This window comes from Echinops telfairi, unplaced genomic scaffold (assembly GCF_000313985.2).
Source record: "Echinops telfairi isolate 266 unplaced genomic scaffold, ASM31398v2 ScPeMD7_655;HRSCAF=1070, whole genome shotgun sequence".
Classification (NCBI taxonomy): Eukaryota; Metazoa; Chordata; class Mammalia; order Afrosoricida; family Tenrecidae; genus Echinops; species Echinops telfairi.
The window spans coordinates 29,903,229-29,918,849 of record NW_022104553.1 but is presented as its reverse complement, the minus strand read 5'-3'; the positions used below and the strand labels follow the sequence as shown (position 1 = coordinate 29,918,849).

At 48.5% G+C, this 15,621-nt stretch overlaps 1 long non-coding RNA gene across 1 annotated transcript; it reads left to right on the top strand.

The window, feature by feature from the left end:
- The first annotated feature begins 6,032 nt into the window (after positions 1-6,032).
- On the top strand, positions 6,033-6,859 carry LOC123521992. Its single transcript, XR_006680307.1, has 2 exons — positions 6,033-6,141; positions 6,615-6,859. It is a non-coding gene; the product is annotated as an uncharacterized LOC123521992 (long non-coding RNA).
- Positions 6,860-15,621: the final 8,762 nt, after the last annotated feature.

Sequence of the window (15,621 nt, the reverse complement as noted above, 5' to 3'; positions counted from 1 at the left end):
CTCTCTGTGGACTGGCTGCTCTAATTGGGGTCATCGTCCTCAAGGCCTGGTGGGCCAGGATGTGCTCCAGTCTCTCCTCTTCCCCCGTCCTCTGCTCCTGTGTGACCACTGTTATAAAGAACAATCCTTCTTGACAACATGGCCAAAGTTCATGACTCCAAGTCACACTGTCTTCACGTCTAAAAAGCGCCCTGGCTGGACTTCCCCCAAAACAGACTTATTTGTTCCTGGCAGGGCATTCGGTGCACTTTGCCAGGACCATCATTCAACAGCATGCCTCCTTCTTAGCCTTCTTACTCATTAGCCAGCTTGCACAAGTGAGGGGATTAAAACTACAATGGGTTGGGTCACCTCAGTCCCCAGAATGACCTCTTGGCAGCAGTTTTGCCCAATGTACGATGTTTTAGTTTAAGGTGACCAGATTTAAAGCGGGACACCATTGACCCGGTGAGGGGAGGGGTGTCTTGATTAAAAATTTGGTCTATATGGACCAAATAGATCGTTCCCTAGCTCATCGTGCATTCTTTCCAAAAATCGGGAATTTTTTAAAACGCCAAAAATCAGGACTGCCCAGCCCAAAGCGGAACGTCTGGTCACCTTATTTTAGTTCCTTGTTGATCCATCGATGGAAATTGATTGTGCATACAAATGAAGTAAAATCTTTAACAACTCAGGAGGAAGAGGAGGAGAAGAAGATGAAGAAGAAGAAGCAGCTGTGTTTAAGTGTTTTATATCCTTGGATTAGAAAAAAGAGTGATGGGTTTTTTGGGGGTGTTTTTTGTTTTCAATTGACTGTGGTCCAATAAACGTAATATAAGCTTTTCCATCTTAATCATTTTTAAATGACATTCGTTTGCATTCACAATGCCATGCAATCCTCCCACGATCTATTTCCACTATGTCTTTTCTCCATCAACCCCAAGAAACCCCATATCCATGAAACCCCAACTTCCCTTAGTCAATGTCCAACTTTCATTTGCATATGAGATGACTGAAAAAAAGCATAGCTTGGGTCAGGAGCACCTTAGTCCTTGAGATAGTTAGTTGATTGTGCCAACCTGGCCGATAAACACGTGGGTTAATTGAAGGGTGGAGGGATAAATGGCTCAGTGAGCCTCACCTTTCGAGTTCTTGGGTCTCTTGCTTCCGGATGGTCAGACCAGGGTGCACCTGCCTTAGCCAGTTCCCTGCTTCAGCTGGCAAGGCTCACTTCCTGCATGACATCCCCAAGGAGAAGCCGTATGGACCTACCCCGATGCAGCCCTGGGTGCTGGAGCAGCCGTGTGGAGACCCCCGCCAGCGCTGAAATGCTTACACATTCACTGACTCAGCTTTCCTCCTGCAGTCGGAGTCATTGCGTCTGTTTTGTGAGATGAAGGAGGACTTTGTGGATTGGTATTGGACATATGGGTTAATATTGGACTTGTGGGTTTGGCCAGCACTGGGTTGGGATGTTTTCTTGATGTGCACTTAACCTTTATATAAAACTCTCTTATACATGAGTTTCTGTGGATTTGTGTCTCTAAAGTACCCAGACTAACACACTCAGTCTCACTCCTAACGTGGCCTGACCTCTGCTTTCACCACCTCAGCTCTGGTTCATGCTATCCAAACAAAGCCAGCTGCAACCTTGACGAGTGGTGTCCAGGCCCTGTTAGCCAGGTGGCCCTGAGGAAGGAGGCTTATGAGGGAGTGCTGTTGTCCCCGAAATGGTGACCCTGGGCTTATCCGCCCCCTGTGGGAGAAGGGTGGGAACTGCACTGCCCAGTTGGTAGGTGAGAACCCAGGTTTGGAGGGATTACTCCCCCAGAGCTGACAGGGTTAGATTTCTCGAGTGGGAAATACCCCGGTTGTTGGCTTCACAGGAGAAAGAATTCATGCCGAAGCCTGGTTTGTGATCCAAGTGGGTTTTTATAAAGGTGAAAGAAGATTCCGGTTTTACAGTCACTGAACACAGGCACCTTCGTGGGACTGGGCACCCACACGTGGTGTCCTGGGGCCAGAGAGTGGGACTGGGGCACGAAACTGAAGGGCGAAGAAGAAAAGGGGGAAACAGGGCCAGTGGTCTCCAGGTCCAGGTATTTGAGGCCTTTGGCTGGGAGGGGTGGTCGAAGGTATTGGTTGACCCCATTGGCTGAATGAAGCCCTCCTGGGCCTAGTTTGGGCCGCCCAGGTGTACCGCCACCTGGCTCACACTTGAATCGGCGCAGACCCAGTTAGGCTTCATGGCTGGCTAAGGGCTCACCTGATCTCTGCAGCCTCCTGTAGGGGGCCTTCAGGCATGGAGAGGTACAACCCCTGTCCCTGTTTCTCGCTCCCTAACCACAGGATCTGCCGACAACCGGCAAAATTCACCCAGGTTCCTCCCAGGCCTCAAGCTCTGGCTGTCCGTGAGTTAAGGTCTTGAGATTCCCTAGCTTCTCTGTCAACCTCTCCTTCTCCTCCTCCTTCTCTGCGCGTCTCCCTCTCCCTTTGCTTCTTTCTCTCCTTCCCTCTCTAGACTGTCTGTCTGTCTCCCCCACCCCCACCTCTCCCCGTGTCTCTCTCCCCTCCTCTCTCCCCACTCTCTCCTCCTCATCTCCTGAAGAGCCTCTCTGCTCCTCTTCCCTCTCTGTCTCTCCACCTCTTGCCCCTCCTATTTCCATCTGTCTCCTCTCTTGCCCTACCCCCACCCCTTCTCAACATCGTTTATCATGAATTGGAGGGTGAGGTTGGCATTTCAGATCATGTTGGATTTTGTAGTCAACACTTTAAACTACTTCCCAAACCCTCAATAGCTTATCCTACCCGCGTCCTTTGACTTCCCCTCTCTCGTGGATCAGTCTTCTCCTTCAGCCAATTCACACCTGTGCAACCTCTAGCCTCATCTTCCCACCCTTGACCTCTCCCCACCTGGCAACCTCCAAAGTCTGTTCCTTTCTGAATAAAAGTCTTGGTTGTGTGTGGGTGTTGTTTTATTACATTTAGTACCATATAATTCATGTGCAATTCAGCAGGTTGAATACATTCCAAAGAGATGTGCAGTCAACACCACAGTCAGTTTTAGAAGGTTTTTGTTCTTTAGAACAGGGGTCGCAACCAACATCTGCCCTTTTGTGATTGACTCGTTTCACTCAGTAAAATGCTCGCCAGGTACATCCACAGCATGCGGTACTCTGTGGTTTCATCCTTTTTTGTTGTTTTTAGTGATCCTTAGTGTGTGTGTGTGTGTGTGTGTGTGTGTGTGTGTGTGTGTGTGTGCCCACGCATGGCAGTTTCTTTATCCATTCTTCTGCTGATGGTCACTTAGGTTGCTTCCATCTCTGGCAATGTGAACAGTGCCTTGGTGAACATGGGAGTGCATGAGTCTGTTCTTGCTCTGAGAATTACTTCTTTCGGGCAGAAACCCAGCACAGGGATTGCAATAGACTGGCATGGCATGGCGCTGACAGCTCTCAGGGTCAGGTGGCCCATATGAGGCCACCCCTGGAGTGAGGCAAGAAGGCAAAGGGGCAGAGAGAAAGGAGGAGTGCCCAGCATCTCTCTCACATAAAGGTCATGCCTCCCAGGAGGCAACAGGCTGGGACCGGATTGGCAGGTTGGACTCCGGCGCTCCACAAGTGCACTTTGCCACCCCATCTAACTGCCACCCCCTTCAATGGATGACCCCAAACAAAGTTCTGCTACTCGGATGCTCTCAGTCCAGGAAGCACTGGTTTCTGTGACATTTCTGGCCAGTGTTACCCATCTCAGGTTCATCTGCTAAAGGCTAGTGTGGACCGTACTTCAGAGCGGTAGCTTTCAAGGTGCCCTGGTCTTCCCATCCCGCTCAGTTGTCCGTCTCTAACGCCCTCATTCTGTTCTTCTCCCAGCTTTTCCTCCCTGCATTGTTTGTCTCCTCGCTGTCTTGTCTTGTGCTTCCAAACGTGGCTGCTTTGTTTTTGGTCTTTGCCCCTCAGCGTCCCTTCTTGCCTCTCCGCTCATTCCTGTCTGCTTCGCGAGCTGCTTTCAGTGGAGTAATGAACTGCTGGAACTCCATTTCTTTCACGGCAGAATGGGCGCCACAGGCACTTAGTGCCTTGAGCTTCCCTTTCACTGGGAAGGTGTTGGCACAAGACGTGGCATGCAGCATGAAGACGCTGGCAACATGGGATAGGGTGCTCAGGGTCTCCTTAGAGAGATTGACACCAATGGGAGCATCTATCTCCGTGGTGATCCTGGGGATGCCCTGGCCAGATTTAGGTCCTCTGGCCTCTCTCTGCTCCCTACCTTGTGATTGAAGAGTTTAATCCATTTACATTTAAAGCAATTATGAATGAAAAATGGACTGATTACTGCCAAATCACCATTTGTTTCCCATCCTCCCTCTTTTGTCCTTCATAGTCTTAAAAATATTGTGGCATGGCAATATTTTCAGTCACCTCGGGTGCACGTGAAAGTTGGACGTTGAGTACAGAACACTGAAGAAGAACTGAGGCATTTGAATCACGGTGCTGGCCAAGAACATTGGCAGTACCATGGACTGCCAAAAGAACAACCACATCTGTCTTGGAAAAAGTACAGGCAGGATGCCCCTTAGAGGCAAGTCGGATCTCGTGCTTGTTGAAGTAGAGGGGCAGCCAAAAAGAGGAAGACCCTCAACAAGATGGAGGGACACCGTGGTGCCACAATGGTCTCAACCCGAAGAACAATTGTGAGAATAGTGCAGGACTTGGCAGTGCTTCCCTCTGTTATACATAGGGTGATCCATAGGGTTATACGTAGGGTCATATATAGGGTTAAAATGGGGTTATTCATGGGGTCTTACATAGGGTCACTAAGTCAGAGCCAGCTCGGCAGAACCCAACAGCAATATCCTGTAATGCTTCTTGCTTTTGTATTGGATTGATTTCTTTGTAGTAAACCATTCTGGTGTTCGCCTCCTTTTCTTGTCTAAGGCACCTTGGGGGCACAGTGGCTACCTATTGGGCTGTGACTTGAAAGATCAGCAGTTTGAAGCCACTAGCAGCTCTGTGGGGCGCAGATGAGGCTGTCTCCGCCCTTAAACAGTTACAGCCGTGACAACTCCCAGGGGCAGTTCTACCCTATCTCACAGAGTCACTACGAGGCAGTATTGACTCGATGGCCATGAGTTTGGTTTGATTTGGGAGTGGAGGGGGGTGGTTTGCACATTTTTTAGATTTGTGTGTGTGGTTACCATTGGTAGTACACTTAACATCCTACATTTATAATCATCTAGCTTGAACTGGTACCATCTTAATTTCAACAGCGCACCAACACTCTGATCCTCTACAGCTCCTCCCTGTCCATCTGTTGTTGCTCGCACAACTAACATCTTCATCATGTGTGCTTAACAGCACACATGCATCATTGTTTCATGCATTTGTGTTTTCTATCACGGTGGACACCTTATCAGGAGGGAGTAGTCCTTGGAGAAGGACATCATATTGATGAAGTAGAGGGGCCGGGAAAGAGAGGAAACCCCTCGATGAGGTGGTTTCACACAGCGGCTCCAACAACGGGCTCCAACATGGCCACCCTTGTGGGAACCGGGCAGTGTTTTGTTCCGTTGTCCACAGAGTCTCTTTAATCAGAAGTGACGCAACGGACACTAACAACAAGAAGACCCAACACGTAGAGTTGTAAACAAACAAACAAAAAATGACACAACAAACTGTGGCCTCATGTTTGCACATAAATTCACCTTTACCAGAGATCTGACACTTGGTACACTTTAAAATGTTGGTCCATTTCAAAATACTTTCAAATATCAAAATGTTCTGTAAACAAGGAGGAGTTCAGTACATTGCGGTATACTCTGCAAACATCAGCGAGCTTTCTAAGGGCAGAGGATATTTTAAAATGTAGTGTGATTTGTCTACATCATGTTACAAAGTGCTCTTGAATTGCAAAACACTTTTTTTTTAAAGGTAAACAACCCTGTGTTTTATAACTGTCAAATGACTCCTAATAGGCAAAGTCCCTTCCACCGTGTAAAGGGCGGAATGTATTAAGTAACAAAATCATTTATATATAATCCTCTGGCATCCGGTCGATTCTGATTCACAGCCACCGTCAGTAGGACAGAGCAGAACTACTCCTTGGGGTTTCGGCGATTGCAGGTCTTCAGGGGCCAAACAGTCTCCCCATTCTCCCGCAAAGGTGAGTGTGAATCATAGACCTTGTAGTTAGCAGCCTGGTGCTTAATCGGCATGCCACCTGGACTCCTGAATTCATAAATAGGGTGTTCATCCCATGATAACAGTCTCATGGAGTCCTCAGTGATGGAAATGGTGAACTCACTCAACGGCCAGGTGCAGAATTGCAAAGGAAAAGGACTGAATGCCATTGCTCATGGCTGAAGCGCAGAAGTTTGCTGGGTGATGTTCCCACAACGTCCAAGTCACATAACATCCTGTTTGACAGAATGCATGGTGGACACGCAAGGATGCTCACCTGTACTTTCCCAACCGTAGAGTGATTTCAAATGGCATAGCTCATAAATTCCAGATCTTGCATTATTTTTGAAAAAGCCAAGTTGGGGTTGTCAAATTGATTCTGACTCATAAGGACCCTATAGCAGTAATAGGACTCACATCATTTAACAATCTACTTGGCTTAATGACCCTTTTCAGTAGATTCCAAGGGACATGGCAGAGGAGGCTGGCATAAATGGGGAGCTGACAGCCACAAGGATGAGGAAGGAGACATGTCCTGGAATTGGCAGTGGTAAGGGCTACACGACTCTTAAAAATGTGACTGAGCTATTGAACTATATGAAACGTGAGTCATGTTGGTAAGATTGTTAAAAGATAAATGAATCAATTACATTTTTAAATGCTTTGTAAAAAGTAAACTACCCTTCGGAGTCTTTACCTAAGACGATTGTTTTATTGAACCAATTCCTTAGTAAAGTGACTTGCAAATGACGACATGTCTGTGAACAACTTTCAGCGCTCTGCCTTTCATTGTCCGCCAGGCTTAAAACACTTAAAGACTTGGAGGCTGAAGAGTATTTGTATAAGATACAGAATCTTATGTATTCTTTCTGAATTACAAAGTACTTTGTATATGAAACATGGGATTCAGAGACGCCAAATGGTTTGCTCAATAGTAGAACATTCCGTAACCCACAAAGTGGCTTGCAAACACCAAGGCATTTGGAATGTGTTTTGCAAGTGGCAATGTGTTATATGTTGAATCGCTTACTATTTTTGCACCCCATCTTTTCCTCACCTCCCTGAAGGCCCAACACCACTGCGTCGGGCACCAAGAAACCCCATTTCTCTGCCGTCCCCACCACCTGTAACATAGAGGGGCTTGAAAAAGGAGAGGGATGCTGGTGGTCCCTGCACCCACGAGATGAGAGTGAGAGATTCCAGTGCTGACATTGGCTTCCTGTGATCAGTGTCCCCTAGAAACAGATTCCAGGCTAGTCCGTCAGCCAGGTTCTTTCCATACACCCCCATTTGCCCCTGTCCAGACACTGGTAGGAATTGCATATCCCACACACCTTCAAGTTGGACATAACCACGGACTTGCTTTCGTCAACTCACTATGAATTGAGGCCATCAAAATCCTGCCTGCAGACACGATAGAGAAGAAGCTGCCCTGGCAGAGCAACTCTATCATGCGCCGTTCTCATGTGAATGGTAACTTATTAATTTCCCTAACAGGCGCCTTGATCGTGAGTCTTGTCTGTGAGGCTATGGCAATGAACGATGGAGTCCAGGCACTGGCAGTTGGTGCCAGGGTTGGGTAAAAAGGATGGAGCATGAGGTATGCCTGACCTCTGGGGTGGTGATGTGTCTTGGGAACCAGATGAGCTCAGACGTGACCTCCATGCCATTTTCCTTACCAGGTCTCCCCTAAGCATGAATAGAGTGTCTTAGATTGGGTTTCCCAGAAGCACGTGAGGATTTCAGGACAAGTGGTTTAATGAGAAGATGTTTATTATTATTATTATTGAAATATGAATGGGGGTGTGCAGAAATGATGCCATGAAGGGGAGGGAGACAATGCACGGTGCATTGAAGAGCTGTGAGCATTCAGAGATTACGTGGCTTGCAAAGTCACACAGCTAATAAACCACACGGCCAAGGTTCAAGCGCAGGGTGTTTGGTTCTAATTCAACACAACAGTGCCTACTAGTGTCCTGAGTGCCCGCTCTAGTGGGAAGGAGACGGCAGTGAACAAACAAGCAGAAATCCCTGCCCTCATCAGATAGGTTTCCACGGTATCCCTGCACCTAAGCCCCACTCTAAACTGTTCCAGGGATCGAATGCCACGCTCGAGACGGAGCCCACGGTTCCTCCCTGGCCCACTCTCTGTCCTGTCCTCAACCCACAACCAGGAAGGATGTCAGGAAGCCCCCCTGGGTTTTCTTCTTCCATGAACTCCCCAAGAAAGGCAGAGGCCAGGTCCCCTGAGAATGTGAGAGCACTGAGAAAGAGGCATGGCCCCAGACACTAGATGAGAGGTGTTTGGGGGTGTCCTTCCAGGCATAAGGTAGACTGGCCTGTTCAGAACCTCTCTGAAGTTAGCATGTTCATGGAACTCACTTTGGCCGATGAAGCGTGAGTGGAGGAGCCTTGGGCACACATGTCAAGGACCAGTTCTTGATGTGACACATCGTTTTTCCCATGGTCTTGGGATCGTGAAGGTCGCCTGCAGCTGGAAAGCGCCATCCACTTAGGGCCCTGAGCGGCAACCACGTGCCTGGCTCCCAGGTCACCCACACAGGACATGTCGTGGGAGAGAGACGCAAATGTTTGCTGTCAAGGAGCAGCTAAGATGTTGACGTCAATTGTTACAACAGTAAAACCTAGCCCATCCTCACTGGTCCAGGTTCTGATTTCCAGGTTCACAGTCTAATCACCCATGGCGGCCAGGGATGGGCTTCTCGTGGCCTTCCCACCCCTTCCCTTTCTTACAAGATTTCTCGGTGATATTTTGGACTCGCGACCAAAGGTGTTTCTTAGCATTCTCTCAATAGCAGAGGCCTCTAAAAGCCTGTGGACAGTGGAGGCATGAGTCAGCAATAGAGGAACAGAGCCACGTGTCACCTGAGGGGACCTCAAGCCAGACCCCATCCTGGGTCCCCATGCAGTTCATGTGCTGAGTTTGTGTTCTCTCATTGCACAGCATGTCCCCACCCACCGAAGCCGCCCACAACACCCATTCCTTATCTGCCAGATCTGTGGGCCAGAAGTCCAGGCAGGCTGTGACTCTGCTGGGTTCTCTGGTCTGCATCCGAACCGAAGTCCAGCTATGGGGCCGAGCTGGCCTCTTAGCTGGAGGCTCTGGGAAGAGTTCACTTCTGGTACTCCCCGGCATCTTCGGGTTGCTGGCAGAAGGTAGACTGTTGGCTGAGGGTTGCTGCCAGCGCCTAGAGTCTGATGTCCAGTCCTTGGCCTTGGGCCCTCCAACTCCAAAGCCAGCAATGGCACCTCAGATGTTGTCTAGTCCAATCCTATATCGTAGACATTAGGACATCACAACCTAAGAAGGAACTCTCCCCACTGCATCACAATGCACCTACACATGCGTACACACACGCACGCACGCACGCACGCACACAGAGCACTGGAATTAAGAATCAAGGGGGTATAATATTAGCAAGATGGTGACCTGTGTGTTGCTCACAGAAATACAGACAGAAGGCAGAAACGGACAGAATCAACTTTGTCAGAACTTTGGAAACCAGTCAGAGGCTTACAGCTATGTAAATGCCAAGGAGCCCTGGTGATACAGGGGGTTGTGTGTTGGGCTGTTAACCACATTGGGCTGTTAACTGCAAGGTCAGCAGTTCAAACCCACCAGCCACTCCATAGGGGTGGCAAATGACGTTTTCTACTCTTGTAAAAATTTACAATCTCAGAAACCCATAGGGGCAGTTCTGCTCTGTCCTGTAGGGTCACTATGAGTTGAAATCAACTCAATAGTAGTCAGGAGGTTGTTTTGTGTGTTGGTGCGCTTGTTGTTTTGTTGCGTCAATCAAGAAAAATACGGCCTCATGGTGACTCACAGCAACCCTCTAGAACAGGGTAGAACTACCCCTCTGGGTTTCCAAGACTTAAACTTCATAGGAGTAGAAAACCTCATCTTTCCCCCCAGGTTAGCAGCTGGTGGTTTCAAATGGCAGACCTTGTGGTTAGCAGCCCAACGTGTAAGTCAGTGCACTGCCAAAGCTTCTGTGCAAATCCTCTTTAGATTGTTAAAGAGCAGAGAGACGGCACTTTTTGGACTAAGGTGCGCCTAACCCATGCCATGGCATTTTCAGTCACCTCATATACCTGTGAAAGCTGGACGATGAATAAGGAAGCCCAGAGAGCAGTGGTTCTCAACCTTCCTAATACCGCAGCCCTTTCATACAGTTCCTCATGTGGTGGTCACCCCGCAACCATGAAATTATTGTCATTGCCACTTCATAACTGTAATTTTGCTACTGTTATGAATTGAGTGACCCCAGTGACAGAGTTGCTCAACTCCCAAAGGGGTCACAACCCACAGGTTGAGAAGCGCTGCCTTAGAAGAATTGATGTATTTGAACTCTAGTGTTGGTGAGGAATGTTGCACGGACTGCCAGAAAAGCAAACAAACCTGTCTTGAAGGAAGTACAGCCAGAATGCTCCTTAGAAGCAAGGATGGCAAGGCTTTGTCTTATGACTTCAGGCATGTGGTCAGGAGAAGCCAGGCCTCAAGAAGCACATCAGACTTGGTCAAGTAGCGAGTCCGGGAAAAGAGGAAGGAAGACCTTCAATGAGATGGTGTGTTCGTCCAGGTTGACTAGAGAAACAAACTCATGGACACTTGTATGTGGATAAGAAAGCGCTTTATATACAAGAGCAATTGAATATTGATAAAACATCCCAGCCCAGTCCAGATCAAGTCCATAAGTCCGCTATTAACCCATATGTCTGATACCAATCTATAAAGTCCTCTTGAGACTCATGCAACACATGCAATGACGCCGAATGCAGCAATATCATAGGCCAGTGGGTGGAAAGTCTTGTGGATCCAGTGGTGGTGGAAGCATCTCAGCACTGGCAGGGATCCCCACGTGGCTCCTTCAGCTCCAGGGCTGTAGCGCAGTCCCATATGTCTTCTCAACAGGAATGTCTCACAGGGAGTGAACATGTGTCCCACCTCCAGCAAGCTATTTATCTCCTTAACACCTCCAAATGAGGTCACCAATATGCGACCTGATTGAGAGACTACACGCCACCCCTTCTCTCTGAAGTCCCACATTGACAAATTTTGTAACGACCACAGATGGATTGACATGGTGGCTACAACAATGAGCTCAAACCTAGCAACCATTGTGAGGATGGTGCAGGACTTGGCAAAGTTTCATTCTGTTGGCATGAGTCTCAACCAGCTCGGCACCCCCTGACACAACAAAAAAGGGGTGAACATGTGGCAGCACAGAGAGCCATCTGAACCAGAAATAGCAAAACATAATTTGTAGCTTAGTGGTTTGGGAAGGAATAAGATAGAGATACAAGAAAGACTGGAGTCATTCAACACCTGAGTGAGTCAAAGAGCGGAACTAACCATTTCAACCTGAGGAAGAAGCAGGAAGATGGACGGGGTTGAGGGGAAGGAAACCCCCAGGCTGGGAAACAGGGCCCTGGGTGCTGCGGCTGCTTTCCTGCGTTACCCTGGACCTACGCTTTCCCTATTTGAGCCTCAATTCCACTAACTGCTGTAGGACAAACACTGGGTTGCTAACCGCTGGATCAGAGGCTGAAGGAGGAAGATGAGGCAATCTACTTCTGTCACCATTGAACGCTGTTGCCTCCTAACACTCACTTACTGCCCTCGAGTTGATTCCTACTCCTAGTGGGTCAGTCTATAGAACCGAGGAGAACTGCCCCAGTGGGTTTCCGACACTGTCACTCTTTGCGGGAGGAGAAAGCCTCATCTTTCTCCTACAGAGTAGTTGGTGGTTTCGAACTGCTGACTTTGCAGTAGTAAACACTAAGCCACCAGGGCTCCCATTTGGAACCCCCAGGAAAGCTGATATAGGGTGGAATTGACTCAGTGGCAATGGGTTTGGTGTTTTTTTGTTTGGTTTGTTTTCTGACACCACCACCCCCAACTTCTAGGAGTCATAACAAGACTAAGGCATTTAAATACTTCTTGACCCTGAAGTCCTGAAATTGTATCCATGGTCAACCTTGAAGACCATCGAGGAGAGAATGAGGACTGCAGCAGACCAGATGGAGAAGAGACTACAGAAAGGACTTACCTCAGGGAGAGGGCGCTGGGAGGAGGAGCTCAGGAGGCCTCCTCCGATTTATTCCGTGCAGAATCGGGGGTCAGATGGAAGGACTCTGAGCCGGTCTGTGTCTTTCTCCTCTTTCACAGTGGGGCAGGAAGCAGAGCTGGTCCACTGGGCACGTTTCCCGGCCCATTCTCGCAGGCTGGGAGGTCTACGTCTTCTGGGCCCTGGGGAAGCACGAGAAGTTCTGCAGCGCCATGGTCAAGAAGAGAACGAGTTCAGAGCCGACCCACAATGCTCTCTCCGGAGTTGTCCTGCAGGTCTAGAGCACAGGTTCCCAAACTCATTGGGGCTTCTTCCCCCTGTTCAGAAAAAAAGACTCAGTGTCCCCGTGGCCTTAAAAACATTAGTACTCTAGCCCATCATCTGGATAAAGTGTGGGTATCTCTTTTTTCAGCCCCCCTGGATCCTTCTGATGCCTCCCAGGGGGTGGTATCACCCACTTTGAGAAACACTGGTCTAGAGGGTGGTGTCTCATTGGGAGGGAGTCTTGGGAGAGCACCAGTTTCCTCAGCGCCATCCTCCCAGGGCATTTGAGTGCTATTTATATGGATTTATTTGTGACCTGCTTCAGAGGTGCCTCAGAATAAAGTCCTGGGGATCGGTATGGATTATATATGTATGTCCATATGCATGAATGGGTGGATAGAGAGATATCCGGCTAGTGCTGTCAGGTAAGCATTGAACTACCAACGACAAGGTCAACATTGAACACTCACTCCAAGGCAGAAAGATGAGGCTACCTGCTTCTCAAAGAGTTACAACCTCGGAAACCCAATATAGGCTCACTGTGAGCCAGGAGAGACTCAATGGTGGTGCGGCATATGTGTGCATAGTTGTGTGTGGAGAGAGAGAGAGAAAGGACAAACAAAAAAGTTTTTGTTGTTGTTGTTTAAAGATAGAAAAAGGAAGAGCCCAAGGAGCTTCCTCTTGCATGGTGGCAGGCACATCTCTCAGTGGTTAAACAGCTCTGCCAGGTTGAACTTGAATGGGACTTGCTTTGACCAATGCGGGCAAAAGCCACCCACAAAAGAGACAAAGATCAAACTAGTTCCCATCCAGTACAGTCCTGGTCATGGCCACCCCTGTGTGGGTCAGACTGGAGCTGTGCCCCTTGAGGTTTTCAATGTTGGCCTTCTGGATGGAGATTGCCAGCCCTTTCTGCCAAGGCACCTCTAGGTGGACTCCAACCTCCAACCCTTTGGGTCACCAGTCAAAACGTTCACCATTTGCACCCCAGGGACTCACAAGAAGTGAGGGTTGCATCACTGTGTGTCATGTCTGAGTAGAAAGTGTGAGAGGTAGTGTGTTCGTCTGGGTAGACTAGAGAAACAAATTCATGGAGACACATATGTGAAAAAGAAAGAGGTTTATGTACAAGAACAATTGAGTATTAAGAAAACATCCGAGCCCAGTCCAGATCAAGTCCATAAGTCTGATATTAGCCCATATGTCTGATACCAATCTAGAAAGTCCTCTTCAGACTCATGAAACACATGCAATGGTGCCAAATGTAGAAGAATCACAGGCCAGTAGGTGGGAAGCCTTGTGGACCCAATGGCGTCATAAGCTTCTCAGGACTGGCAGGGGTCTCTATGTGGCTTCTCCACCTTCAGAGGTGTGGTTGCATCAGGGTAGGTCCATGTGGTTTCTCAAGCTCCCAGAGCCTAGCGCATGTGTCTTGTCAGTGGAGCATCTATCAGGGGGTGAGCATTGTCAGTAGCAGTGAGTCTCCAAGGGTGTGAGCCGAGAGAGAGTCTGTCTCTGGCCTCAAAGGAGGAAATCCAGGAATTCCCAGAATTCTCAAGAGAAGGCCATGCCCACACCAAGGCCTCGTTGGCTATGATCCGATTGACAGACTAGACTCCACCCTTTCACCCTTAATCCTCTCAAGTCCCAAATTGATACCAGATTATGTAACTACCACACCTAGGGAGAGGCTGGCTATGCTGTCCTCCCTGTTTCTGCCAGGGTCAGGAGAGCATCCCATCCGCTTAGGTTTCTGGGCACTGTGGAGAGTATCAGAACCCTGGTGGTGTCATGGTTACAACCTGGGCTGCGATCTGGAAGGTCTGCAGTTCAAACCATTAGTCACTCTCGGAGAGAAAGACAGGGATTTCCACTCCTGTAAAGAATTAGTCTTGGAAACTCACAGGGCCACAATAAATTCACATCAACTTGATGGCAGCGAGTTTGGCTTCTGTGGTGGAGACTCTCATTCTCCTGCTGGCCTGAATGGATGTGTTACACGCGCATGCAATAAATAATCCTGTTGGCTTTAAACTTCTGGCACGCTCAGGTCGTTTGTTCTTTCAACCTAGCCTGCCCTAATGAACAGGCTGCGACTCCCTCCGGGCCCTCAGGCAGGTCCCCGTCTCCTTGGCCCTCTCTTATGCCAGCTCTAATGAGGAGCGTGTGATTCAACACAAAGACGATATTTTTTAAACAGGTTCAAGGAGAGAAATAGTTTGATTATTTTGACAGGAGCTGAAAAGACAGCTGAGAAAACTCATCACCCAGTCCAGAAGATGATTAAAAGAATGGAAGGGATGGGGGGAGGAAGGAAAGAAAGGGAGGGAGAAAGGAGTAGAAGAACTTGCCAATAAGGAGGAAAATATCCTTCTTCAATTTGAATTCAAACTGAGAAAGAGATCTATCTAAGGACATAGTAGAGCATATTAGGGGGCAAAGTCATGAACACTTCTTAGCCATAGCCAAATACATCGAGAAAATGAGTCACTGCGCTTGGGGACCATCATCTCAGGGGACATCTAGGATAACTGTCATACCGTAGTCCACAGAGACAATGTTCTATGTGCTGCTATGTAGCGTTTGAGGTCTTCAAAGCATGAGATTAGCCAGCCATCTAGCGTACCCGTCTCTCCCCACCCAGAGCAAAGGAGAGTGAAGATAATCATGGAGACCTGTAAGTCCAAAGAACTAATGGACCTGTGTGGTGCCAGGACTCCATGACCTTGAGATAAAAAGAGCTAGATGGTAGCCCAGCTACCACTGAGGACCACTCTGATGTGGATCACAATTCTATTAGGTCCTGAACTTGAACCTCCAAGCCAAACTCACTGCCATCCAGCCAAAGCCAACGCATAGCAACCCTATAGGACACAGGGTAGAACTGCTGCCATGAGTTTCAGAAACTGTCCCTCGTTATGGGAGTAGAAAGCCCAATCCTTCTCTCTCAGAGTGGCTAGTAATTTCCACTGCACCTCCAGGGCTTCTGAGTCCTGAGTATGAGATTGGGAACTGTGTGTGTGTGTGTGTGTGTGTGTGTGTGTGTGTGTGTGTGTAATGTAGGACAAAATTCAAAATTATAAAGAAGGCCAAACTGACTGGTCTGA